Below are 14,217 nucleotides of genomic sequence, written 5' to 3'. Positions count from 1 at the left end.
AAGTGGATGTAGGTCACGTTGACCGAACCACTCTAAAAGTGCTATGTTATCTAGTTTGCATTTTATTCTTGTCATTTACATACTGCAAACTACTTAGTCATTATGCTTCCATATGCTTCCAAGTTATTAAGCTTTCGAAATCGAATTTCATGAAAATCAATTTTTATCATATGAAAGTTTTTAAACCGACGTTATTTTACCGTTGCACTAATTCACCCCCGCCTTAGTGTTAACTCATAATCCCAACAATTGGTATCAGACCCTCGTGATTTCTCATTTGGTTTAACACCTAAGAAAAATGGTTCATTTCGACTTTCAAGAGGGTCACTCTCTCAATCGTCCTCCCTTTTTCAATGGGACGAACTACACTTATTGGAAAACTCGAATGAGAGTTTTCTTGATTTCATTGAATCTCGATTTATGGCACATAGTCGAATCCGGTTTTCAAAGGTCTTCTCTTCCAATGAACCATTGGAATGATTTGGAGAAGAAGACGTTTTCTTTAAATGCTAGAGCTATGAATGCTCTATTGTGCGCCTTAGATAAGAACAAATTTAATCAGGTTTCTACTTGCGAAATGACTTTCGAGATTTAGCACACATTAGAAATCAAACACGAAAGCACGAATAAAGTTAAAGACTCTAAGATTAACCTTTTAATGTATGATTTTGAACTTTTTCATATGAAACCAAGCAAAACTGTTGTTGACATGTACACCCATTTTATGGATGTCGCCAATGGTTTAAAAGCACTTGGTAAAAGTTTTTCAAATTTTGAACTCGTTAACAAGATCTTAAGATCACTTTCTAAAATTTGGGAATCGAAAGTAACGGTAATACAAGAAATAAAAGATTTAAATATTTTTCTATTTGAAGAACTTATCGGTTAATTGTTGACATATGAAATGGTGCACAATGCACATGATGAACATGATGAAAAAAACCACATTTCAAAGAACAAAAAGGATTTGGTACTTAGAACAATTAATGAACACTCAAGCATAAGCTCAAGTGATGGTGAACTTGAACTCACTAAGAAATTTATAAAGTTAATGAAACAAAAATTAAAGAGCATAAAGAACGGAACTACTTGCTATGAACGCAAGAAGAAGTTGCCAAAAGACGAATCAAGCTCCTCCAAAGACGAGGATAAAATCAACAAAGCTGAGGTGGCAAAATACGCCTTAACGACTTTCAACGATAAGGTAATCGAAACTCCCTTAATTTATTTCAAAACTATATGATGCTTTTTATGATGTATTTTTTTATTTAGTTTGAAATAATTATTTTTCTTAAAAATTACATGTTTAAAAATGTAATGAAAATGTAAAAAATTAGGAATGATGCTTATCCTTCTAGTAAATTTTTGAAAATTATCATGAAAATTGTATGATAAAGGAACAAAATGTTAGACTTAAATCTAATGCTTAAGATAAATCCTATGAATGTTTTTAAGAAGCATTAATGTGTATCATGTTGATTTCCGTATTATTTCTCGATTTTCATTGAAGATGCTTCGTGTTTAATGAAATCATGCTTAATGATTTAATGAAGCATAATGATGAAAACATTAAAAGTTTCAATACCATGATTGACAATTTTATCTATGCATGAGATTTTAAAGTAAATTATGCATGATGATCTTTGTGATTATCAAACTTTGCAATCTTTTGAAAGTTCTTTTTCGGTATTAATGAATAATGCATGAATTTGACATAAAAGAAAAGAACATACATGTATGAAATCAATCAAAAAGTTGAAACAAAAAGAAGAATGTATTTTCTTGAAAACTTCTCAAATCCCTACCTTATCGATTTTTCACTAAGAGATCAATAAAATTATTTATGCCATTTTGAATATCTTGAAAGTAATGTTTAGATTTTGATGATTTTGATGATTTGAATTTGAAATGAGTTTTATCAAAATCATGATATTGATTTCTTGAAATAACATGAGAGTTCCTTTGATGATCATTTTGATTATTTAAAAGGAGATTTGTTGAAATTATTCATAAAAATTTTGGATTTATGACTTGATCCTTCATTTGTTTATGAGATGGTTGAAATCTTTGTACCTTTGAATTCTTCCCTTCTCCTTTTGATTTTTGAAATTATGTATGTTATATGTTGAAGATTTGAAACCATGTTTTGATAAGATGTATACTCAAGAAATGTTGATTTGATAAATTGAATGAATTAAAAATGAATAATGATTTTTCTCTTAAATATAACTTGTAATATTTTTTTTATGAATCATCATCTTGATTTCTCAATATTCGATACATTAGATTTTTCTATAAATCAAGATTTTTCATATTATGATTCTTCTTGGTATTCACTAAAAAGGATGTATTCAAATTAACCATGATATGCTACTTGATATCTTGATAATTTATGACTTGAATTTTATTATGTAAAATTCCTTGTATTCATGAAATATGTATCTCATCACGAAAATTCTCTTGATATTTTGAATGTGATGAAATGAAATTATGCATGAAATACAAATGAGAAGTTAATGATCATACATGATAGGATGTAATGAATTTTGACATTTAGATACCATCATTTGAAAAGCTATATCATGTTGCCAAAATGATGTATCATGAATGCTTGAATATCATGTATGATATGCCCACGATGATGATTGATTTATTTGTATAATGCATGAAGTAATGATGATCTGAAAAGTTTTAGAATTGTGCATGTTTTAATTTAAAACTAGGATGATGCACAAACATATTGAAAAAGGATTAATACTTTACCTTTGTCATAATATGAAAATTGATATAAAGGGTCTTCCCTTCATTTTGATAATGACAAAGGGGGAGATAAAAGATGCTAGCTCGCACAATTCAAAAAGAAAGCAAAAATTGCACTTCTCAAAAGAGAAGAAAGAACTTGCTCTTTGAACATCTCTAGTTTACTAACTTGCATGATGATAAAATTGGATATTATGTTTCTTATGCAATGTATTGAACTTAGATATCTCAAACCCTTGATAGTTGGAACTTCTCCTTTTTGTTGATGACAAAGGGGGAGAAGTATGTTGATGTCATGCATGATTTGATCATGACATGTTGCTTGATTTTTTGAATCTAAGAGTTATATGCCATAATAGGGGGAGTTTGTTTAAACTCTGGGAGTTAAAGTTAACTCCATCATCAATTGGTTGTCATCATCGAAAAGGGGGAGATTATTAAATCTCGTATTTTGATGATGAAACCAATTGATATGTGTTTATGTTTTAATCTACATTTTGAGTGACGTAGGATGCTTCGATCAGGATGAGACAATTAAAGCAGGAAAAATCATGTTGGGCCAAAGGAAAACATGTCAGAAGATTAGACGTCGGACCGGTGGATCGGTCGATGTATCAACAGAAGGCTTCGAGTCATGGACTCGGGCATCGAGCCAAGAAGAGCGGATATTGCGCCAAGGATATCAGAGTTGTGGAGTCAACTAGCCGATTGGGTAATAGGCCGTAAGAGAAGACGATGCGTCGAAGAATTGGACGAAGCATCGAGGGACCAATGGCATGCCGGACAACTTGATTAATACTTAGTATTAATTGTCTAGATCAAAGTATGTTTTACAGTGCAGGATTAACTATGATAGCAAGGCATGAAGAAAAATGAAGTCCCGGAGTCAAGGACGTGATTTCGTTGGGAGTTCGAGAGTTCGTCGGAAGTCCGGACGTTCGTCGGATGTTCTGGCGAAACCAGCCGAGAAGTCTCGGAGCTTCCTAGAGAAGCTCATCGGAACTCGCCAAGAAGATCGTCGTGAAGTCTAGGAGCTTACTGGGAGTCCGCTGAAACATTACCGAGAGATCGTCGAAAATTCACTGGAAGCTCGTAGGAAGAATAGACATAGGGACATGTTTAGCTTAGCAAATGTCTTAAGATTTCGTAGTTAGCACGTAATTAGGCTTGGATTTGGGCCAACTCAATTAGGGGCCAGCTAGGCCCTTGTAAGAACTATGTTGGGCCCAATAAGAGGCCTAAATAGTGTCCCAAGAAGATTTACCGTCGTGGCACAGTCTTCGAGACTATGTCAGATAGTGGTACCGCCAGTCTGGGCAATGGTATGACCCCTGACAGTGTGCCAGGCGGTGGTACTGCCCAGCACTGCTTCTCAGGTGGTGGTACCGCCAGACCTGGGCGGTGGTACCGCCTAGGACAGTGTTAGTGTCGACTGACACTGGGCGGTGGTATCACCCAACGCAGGCGGTAGTAGCGCCCGTGCCCAGGGAACCCGGGATGGGAAAGTTTTAGTAGTGAGAAAACGCTACTGTAATCTCTTTAGAATTTCCCTCCTACATTCCAACTTTAGAATTCTATTTAGAGAGGAGTGTGTGTGCTTGTAAGGGTTGACTCCTAAACCTGGTAAAAGGAGAAGAGGGGTGTAAAAGGTGATTGGCCTTCGCCTATTGAAGGAAGGCTTCTAGTGGACGCTGGTGACCTCGTCGGAGGAGGAAGCCGAAAGTGGATGTAGGTCACGTTGACCGAACCACTCTAAAACTGTTGTGTTCTTTGGTTTGCATTTTATTCTTGCCATTTATATACTACAAACTACTTTACTTAGTCACTATGCTTCCATACGCTTCCAAGTTATTAAGCTTCTGAAATCAATTTTTGTCGAAATTAGTTTTAATCGCAACGAAGTTTGTAAACCGACATTATTTTACCGCTGCACTAATTCACCCCTCCTCTTAGTGCCGAATTTTGATCCTAACACTTAGGCCAATAGAAATTTGATTAAACAAGAGCTAGAGTCTTGTCCCTACTAAAATGTCCTCCCAAAACACTGCCATGAGCTTCAGCTAGAATTACTTGTCTCAAAGAACAAGATGAAACACACAATGCATTAGCTCGAAAAATGTCATGCCCCTCAAATAATATCGATGATTTTTTTTTTAAATTTTCATCACAAACCAATCCAGGATCCAAACTAACATTTGAGGACACTGAAAACATTCTTTCAAATTCACATCTATAAAACCTATGCAGTTTATAATCATATATCACATCACTCGATAATTCACATTTATGGCAACCCAAACCATCTTGACAAACAAGAACAACATTTATAAATCCACAAGCTAAATAAATTATACAATCAAAACTCCAACTATTCACCACAAGTTTATATCATCATAAACTAGACTTAACATTCCGAAATTCCAAATAAGAGAGATCTCCTAACACTTTTACACAGTATATTCATTTTGATTCATCGACAACATTTCATTACATACAAAATATGCTTATACAACAATAACATAATAACCAACAAGACTTGCCCATAATTCTGAATAGCTCTCCACTACCTCAGCCTAATTCAAACATCTCAAAGAGTGACTGTTAGGATCGAGAGAACTAAGAGGGGGGGGGGGGGTGAATTAGTGCAGCAGAAATCTTACAGCAATTTAAAACCGAAAGGTGCGTTCGTTCAATAAAATCTATTATGGTGCAAAAGCCGATTCACAGTTTGTATTTAAGCGCAGTTTGCGTCTAAGAGCAGTTTACGTCTAAACGCAGTTTGCGTCTAAACGTAGTTTTACGTCTAAACTCAGTTTTACGTCTAAACGCAGTTTTACGTCTAAACGCAGTTTTACGTCTAAACGCAGTTTTGCGTCTGAACGCAGTTTTACGTTTAAACGTAGTTTTACATCTAAACGCAGTTTTGCGTCTGAACGCAGTTTTGCGTTTAAACGTAGTTTTGCGTCGGAACGCAGTTTTACGTCTAAACGTGGTTTTACGTCTAAACGTGGTTTTACGTCTAAACGCAGTTTTACGTCTAAACGCAGTTTTACGTCTAAACGCAAAAACTGAACTTTGAAAATCTTTTTGTGAATGTGCAGAAAGCAGTTTGCAGTTATGAATGGAATCAAAGCGTAAGCGTAAACTGCGATGTAAAGATCGTACGAAAACACCGATTTACGTCTCAATGCTGATTCGGAAAGATCTGAACTTAGAGAATCGTTCGTAAAAGCGCAGAGGGCAGTAGCTATGTAGGAGGTTTGCAGTAATGATAAAGTGCTGAAAAATAAACGCAAACCAGAGATTTAGAGTTGTTCGGTCAGTCTTGACCTACTCCACTTTTGGCTTCCTCCATCGATGAGGTTACCGACGTCAACTAGAGGCTTTCCTTCAATAGGTGAAGGCCAACTGCCCTTTTACAGTTTCTCTCCTTTTGACAGGCTCAGGAGACAACCTTTACAGATCCTTTCTCTCCTCTCTTTACAACTCAAGACTTTGAAGAACAGAAAGAGGAGAACTTTTACACAATTTTGAGCTCTTAGAATCACAGAAAAGACAGGAATTCGGAGTGGATCTGTATCTTTTCAGTGCTGAATGGGTGGGGTATTTATAGGCCCGAACCCAGTTCAAATTTGGAGCTCAAAACGATCAAATCCCGGAATTCCGGGATCAGGCGGTTGCACCTCTTGACTGGAGAGGTTGCACCGCCTGGCAGAGCTCGAAGATTGAGCCTCTGGGTGGTGCCACCTCTGTCAGAGGCGGTTGCACCTCTCTGCCAGAGCTCGAAGACCGAGCTCAGGCGGTTGCACCTCTTGACTGGAGAGGTTGCACCGCTTGACGGGAGAGGTTGCACCGCCCAGTCTCGATCGAAGACTGAGCCCTAGGCGGTTGCACCTCTCGGCTGGGGCGGTTGCACCTGCCAGTCTCGCTGGGAGACACAACCTGGGTGGTGCTACCTCCCTACCTGGGCGGTTGCACCTCCCACAGCCACTTGGGTCCGAATGGGTTGAACCATTCGACCCAATCTAAGTTTTTCAAGGGCCCAATTGCCCCAAGATTAAGCTAATGGGATCACCTCCTATTTCTAACCTAATCATCGTGCTAACTATGATTATTTCCTAAGACATATTCTGCAGCTTGCTTTGGTGCATCACTCGCTTCTTCCGGCGAGTTTCCGGCGAACTTCCGTCGATCATCCGATGAACCCTCGGTGATACTCCTGCGGACTTCCGGCAAACTCCTGGACTGCGACGATCCACTTGGCAAGTTCCGACGAGCTCCTTTGGCAAGCTTCTGGACTTCTCGGATCTGTTCCCGCAGAACCTCCGACGACTATCCAAACTTCCGTCGAGCTCTCGAACTCCCAACATGATCATTGTCATGACTCCGGCGCAACTCTTGCTACATGTCTTACTTTCATCGTAGTTAATCATGCACACTTATCTCAACACATAGATTAGACAACAAATGACAATTGACTTCATCATCAAAATCCGAGATTCAACAATCTCCCGCTTTTTGATGATGACAATCAATTGATAATGGAGTTAACCTTAACTCCCCCTGTCTACATGCCAAAGTTGAGATAAGTCAACCTTGAATTCATGATCTTAGAATTCAAGTGACATATTGATAAGTTAGATCAGTTAAACTTATCATTATTCCTATCATGATACCCATCATGATGTATCTCTTCAAGGATGATGTCAAGGCCTGACATACATCTTCAAGTTTGTATGATTGTGATTGTAACTTGTCATCATGTAGTTGAACATTATCATTAAAGCTGTGAAGCACTATTACATGATGCACACATTTCAAATTCTCTAGCAAGTTTTGCATTTAAGGCATAATGCAAACTATAGCACACGTTCATATATCTCTTGGTGATGCAAGAATGGCATAATCATAACATTGTTTAAAGCATCACTCAAGTATTTTGCAAGTATGACATAGACATGATCATGGCAGTGTTTATCAATTCATATGTTTAAACAATTCATATGTTTGCAAGTATGATCATGGCAGTGTTTATCAATTAATATGTTTAAACAATTCATATGTTTGCAAGTATGATCTTGGCAGTGTTTATCAATTCATATGTTTCTCCCCCTTTGTCATCAACAAAAAGCATGGTAATTGTGATACCAGGAAAATAATATTAACAAACTTATAGAGGAATTTTACATAGATTGCTTTGAAAGCTTCTTCCCCTTTTTGTTATAATTGTTATAGTCCATTGTGCATGCAAAGATATTACAAGATGGAACACATACACAGGAACTTATTATTTCAGAAACTTAATTTTTTGAAAGTGTACGAGAAAATCTATTTTATAGCATTCGAATAATGAAATGCATTTTGAACAAGATTATGTTACAGATTTTCAAAAATAATCATGGAAACATGGTAATCAAGTGATTTGATTATTCAATATAGTCCGAAAAATAATTTTAACAAGTTTATCTATTCGGACACATCAACATTCCTAATTTGCTTCTTATGAAATCAGAGCACAAGTTTTCAAAACTTTTAGTTTCAAAGCACACCATTCCTAATTCGGACATATCAGAAAAAAAAAAAATGATATGATTAAAGTTCGAGATTACCTTTACCATAAGGCACAAGACTAATGTTTACCATGATAGATGTTTACAACCAGCATATCAGAAGTGAGTAACATAAGAAGTTTTACATAAACAACAAATGTTCATTCAAGTTCATTCATGAGGTGGAAAATTAAAGTGCCTAATCAAGGAGTCAAATTGACTATGAATCTGCTGCAGCTCAGATAGGATTTGATCTTGTCGTTGTTCAATCCGTTCTTGTCTCTGTTCGAATCGGTCCATCCTAATCCCAATTTCTTCGACAGATGTATGAGTTTGCTCAACTGGATGTGCTTCCTCAAGGAGATAGATCGGAGGAGATTGGGTACTCCTAAATACTGGAGTTTCCGGCTCAGGTTCAGGTTCTGGGTTAGGTTGAGGGGGATCAGTTCTTCTAGGCATTCTAACCCAATGACCATTTCTATAGTGACATCTTAGTCGGTGAAGTAGATTTTTGTTTATTATGCTGAATCTATCTACTTTGATTATTTCTTCTTCTGGTGGTATTTGAATGTCGTAAGCTTTCATTATTCTAGTAATTATACCACCATATGGGAGCATCATATCTTTCTTAGATAATTCTAACATGTTTTGTTGGATAAGATAGCTAAGACAAATATCATGTCCTTTCATGATTAGGTACATAGTTCCTAATTCTAATTGACTCACTTCATCATGATGGTATTGTTTAGGAAGAATTATACTAGTCATGATATGATGAAGTATCTTAGTGTTGAAAGGTAATAGATGTTCACAACTTTTAGGAACAAAAGCTATGTTAGGATTGACAAAGATTGTTCCTAAGGCTCCAACATAGGATGTTCCAATAGTTTCATCATCCCATGATCCTCTAAAGTAAAGTCCAATGCTTTTCATGGGAATGCCTATCATATCACAAATAAACCTATCAGTGATTGAGATGTGTTGTCCTAAAAGATAGGTGGACATCCTTTCTTCATCATCTATTTGTAAGTTATTGTAAAACAATCTTACCAGCCTAGGATAGATAGGTTCGTTAATCTGCAAGATTGGAAGTAGATCTAGGTTTGCAAACCATTGGATAGTCTCTACATCTCTTAGTTCATTCAGATTTACGTATTTTCCCTTATTGATGCTTGTTAGTTCGAAAGAGAGAAATTTTTCAGCATGGGTTTTTGAATCAAAAAGGGTAAGATCAAACTCTTCTACTAATCTCCTCTTTCCCTTATCCCTTGAGGATCTTTTAGATCCCATCACTACTTCTGTTTAAAGGGATAAATCTGAGCAAGAGTAAATTAAGAACAAAACAGAGTTCAAGAGGTTCTTAGAGAATACCTTAGTGGAATCTTCAAAAGAGGGAAGGATTCTTAATGTTTTGCTCCAAGGTGAGAGGTATTTGGGAAGCTAAACGGGGTGAGATGGGGATGGAGGAGGCTTGGAGGAGTAGAAAAGGAAAGGGAAGTGAGTTGGGGTCGGTTTCACCGCCGGCCCTAGCATGGGTTAAAAAAGGCAGAGTTGCGGGCGGTGGCACCTCTGGCTGGAGAGGTGCAACCGCTGGCAACTTGTGATGGCTGGAGGTGCCACCGCCAGCTGGAGAGGTGCCACCGGTTGGAGGCAGTGAACATTTTGTGATTTGATCAGAGCGGTTTTGTTTTGAGGAGAGTTTTCGTTAATGTTTCTTACGTGATTACGTATGCGTTTTTATTTCAAGGCAAAAATATTTGTACGATCGTGCGTACTTCTAATGTCGTACGTATGTTTGTGATGGTTCGTTCAGGTTGGTAGCCCTTTCAAGTTCATGACATACTTAGTTTCTTCATAAAACTAGGTTTGATTTGAAGATGATGAATGGGTGATTTTGACAGCTTCGAAGATCAAGGGGATGTGTGAATCATATGTTTGTAATTTTGAAAATTCACATTAGGTTGTATCCAAATTGCATTTGTGATTCTACTCGTTATTTAAGTGTTGCGAGTTCCTCCTAAAGTTATGACTATCGAGAATCAAGGAGCAGAACATTAATTCTTGCTCCAGCCTAATGTTTTAATGTTTTTGTAGGAAGGAATGATTTTTAGGTATCCATTTGCTTTTGGGTGCCTTACCAATAGATCTAGATTTTCTATCATGTTGCATAGAATTCGTCATGGTTCCTTTGGGAACCCAAATCAATTTGTTTGGACTAATTTTCTTGAATGGACAATAATGTGTCTTGTGTCCAATTTTGCAACAAAAGTTACATTTTGCTTGGTGTTGAACATGTAAGATGGGGCCTTTTATAAAGGTGGTTGGATTTAGGTGAGGACTTCTCACAAATCCAATTCCACTTCTTTTTGGAACGTGACCTTTGTTTGCAAGGATCATGTTCAATGACTTGCTACCAACCTCGAATTTCTTCAAGGTGTCATTAAGTAGCGAGTTTTCTTTTTGGAGAGTTTCTAGATCATGACATTTGATACTTGTATTTAAACTATCATGATATTCAATTTTTAACTTATCAAAATCATAAGTAAGACTATCATGCTCCTTTTTGAGTAATTTGTATTTTCTATTGATAACCTTGCATTCATCAAATAAGTCATGGAAGACATTTAATAATTCATCGAAAGATAAATCAGTATCTAATAAATTCGTTACCTCCTCTCCAATGGCCATTAAGGCGTAATGAGCAACTTGCTCGGTGTTAGACTCCTCTTCTTCAGATGTGCTCGAGTCATCCCATGTTGCTTGAAGCGCCTTCTTCTTTGATGTTCTCTTTTTGACTTGGGGACAATCACTCTTGTAGTGTCCCGGCTTTTTGCATTCATAGCAGATCACTTGGTCCTTCTTGGGTTCAAGTTTAATTTTTGCATCATTCTTAAACTTGTTTCTTTTAAAGAACTTTTTAAACTTTCTTGTCAGAAGTGCCAAGTCATCATCACAGTCCTCATCACTTGAGTTTTCTCTCAAGTGGTATTCAGAAGTTTTAAGTGCCATATCCTTCCTGTTCTTTGGAAGGATGTCTTCTTGTTCTTCATGAGCTTTGCAAGTCATCTCGTAGGTCATTAATGACCCAATTAGTTCTTCAAGAGGGAAGTTGTTTAGATCTTTTACCTCTTGAATAACAGTGACTTTAGGATCCCAATTCGTAGGAAGGGATCTTAGAATTTTATTTACAAGCTCAAAATCCGAAAAACTTTTTCCGAGTCCTTTTAGACCGTTGACAACATCCGTAAAACGGGTAAACTTGTCGCCAATAGTCTCACTCGGTTTCATCCGAAAAAGTTCGAAAGAGTGTAACAAAAGATTGATTTTGGACTCTTTCACTCTACTTGTGCCTTCATGAGTCACTTCGAGTGTGTGCCAAATATCAGATGCAGTTTCACAAATCGAAACACGATTAAACTCGTTTTTATCAAGTGCGCAAAATAAGGCATTCATAGCCTTTGCATTAAGAGCAAAAGCCTTCTTCTCCGAATCGTTCCAATCGATCATTGGAAGAGAAGACTTTGAAAAACCATTCTCTATAAGATTCCAGAGTTCAACGTCCATATAAATAAGAAAGATCCTCATTCGGGTCTTCTAATAGGTGTAGTCTGTCCCATTAAACATGGGTGGACGTGTAATGGAATGGCCCTCTTGGTTTCCGGCGTAAGCCATCTCTCTTAGGTTTTAATCCGTTTGAGAGTTAACCGGGCTCTGATACCAATTGTTAGGATCGAGAGCACTAAGAGTGGGGGGGGTGAATTAGTGCAGCGAAAATCTTACAGCAATTTAAAACCGAAAGGTGCGTTCGTTCAATAAAATCTATTATGGTGCAAAAGCCGATTCACAGTTTGTATTTAAGCGCAGTTTGCGTCTAAGAGCAGTTTACGTCTAAATGCAGTTTGCGTCTAAACGCAGTTTTACGTCTAAACTCAGTTTTACGTCTAAACGCAGTTTTATGTCTGAACGCAGTTTTACGTCTAAACGCAGTTTTGCGTTTGAACGCAGTTTTACGTTTAAACGCAGTTTTACGTCTGAACGTAGTTTTGCGTCTGAACGCAGTTTTGTGTCTGAACGCAGTTTTGCGTCGGAACGTAGTTTTACGTCTAAACGTGGTTTTACGTCTAAACGCAGTTTTGCGTCTAAACGCAGTTTTACGTCTAAACGCAAAACCTGAACTTTGAAAATCTTTTTGTGAATGTGCAGAAAGCAGTTCGCAGTTATGAATGGAATCAAAGCGTAAGCGTAAACTGCGATGTAAAGATCGTACGAAAACACCGATTTACGTCTCAATGCAGATTCGGAAAGATCTGAACTTAGAGAATCGTTCGTAAAAGCACAGAGCGCAGTAGCTATGTAGGAGGTTTGCAGTAATGATAAAGTGCTAAAAAATAAACGCAAACCAGAGATTTAGAGTGGTTCGGTCAGTCTTGACCTACTCCACTTTTGGCTTCCTCCACCGATGAGGTTGCCGATGTCAACTAGAGGCCTTCCTTCAATAGGCGAAGGCCAACTGCCCATTTACAGTTTCTCTCCTTTTGATAGGCTCAGGAGACAACCTTTACATATCCTTTCTCTCCTCTCTTTACAACTCAAGACTTTGAAGAACAGAAAGAGGAGAACTTTTACACAATTTTGAGCTCTTAGAATCACAGAAAAGATCAGGAATTCGGAGTGGATCTGTATCTTTTCAGTGCTGAATGGGTGGGGTATTTATAGGCCCGAACCCAGTTCATATTTGGAGCTCAAAACGATCAAATCCCGGAATTCCGGGATCAGGCGGTTGCACCTCTTGACTGGAGAGGTTTGCACCTCTGTCAGAGGCCTGGCAGAGCTCAAAGACTGAGCCTTTGGGCGGTGCCACCTCTGTCAGAGGCGGTTGCACCTCTCTGCCAGAGCTCGAAGACCGAGCTCAGGCGGTTGCACCTCTTGACTGGAGAGGTTGCACCGCCTGACGGGAGAGGTTGCACCGCCCAATCTCGCTCGAAGACTGAGCCCTAGGCGGTTGCACCTCTCGGCTGGGGCGGTTGCACCTCCCAGTCTCACTGGGAGACACAGCCTGGGCGGTGCTACCTCCCTACGTGGGCGGTTGCACCTCCCACAGCCACTTGGGTCCGAATGGGTTGAACCATTCGACCCAATCTAAGTTTTTCAGGGGCCCAATTGCCCCAAGATTAAGCTAATGGGATCACCTCCCATTTCTAACCTAATCATCGTGCTAACTACGATTATTTCCTAAGATATATTCTGCAGCTTGCTTTGGTGCATCACTCGCTTCTTCCGGCGAGTTTCCGGCGAACTTCCGTCGATCATCCGATGAACCCTCGGTGATACTCCTGCGGACTTCCGGCAAACTCCTGGACCGCGACGATCCACTTGGCAAGTTCCGACGAGCTCCTTTGGCAAGCTTCTGGACTTCTCGGATCTGTTCCCACAAAACCTCCGACGATTGTCCGAACTTCCGTCGAGCTCTCGAACTCCCAACGTGATCATTGTCATGACTCCGGCGCAACTCCTGCTACATGTCTTACTTTCATCGTAGTTAATCCTGCACACTTATCTCAAAACATAGATTAGACAACAAATGACAATTGACTTCATCATCAAAATCCGAGATTCAACAGTGACAAGCTAACCTGAAAGATTTATATAATAACGGAGTGAGCTAAAAACAGCTCAGCAAGTGATAAAGCATATCTAGCACGAGAAGGGACAGTTCAAACAAACAAGATATCACAATGCAAGACAGATTCCAAGAGATTCAAGGATATCATCTCATTAGATACAGAATCGTAAATGTCATTTCGTTCATAACATATTTGGTTCATAACAAATGGAGCATAGAGTAATTGGAGTATATCAACAGCGTACGAGATGTTCCGGAGTATATCAATTGCAAATAGGAAAATTC

The sequence above is a fragment of the Musa acuminata genome, chromosome BXJ3-7 (assembly GCF_036884655.1).
Source record: "Musa acuminata AAA Group cultivar baxijiao chromosome BXJ3-7, Cavendish_Baxijiao_AAA, whole genome shotgun sequence".
Lineage (NCBI taxonomy): Eukaryota > Viridiplantae > Streptophyta > Magnoliopsida > Zingiberales > Musaceae > Musa > Musa acuminata.
This window is presented reverse-complemented; position numbering follows the sequence as displayed.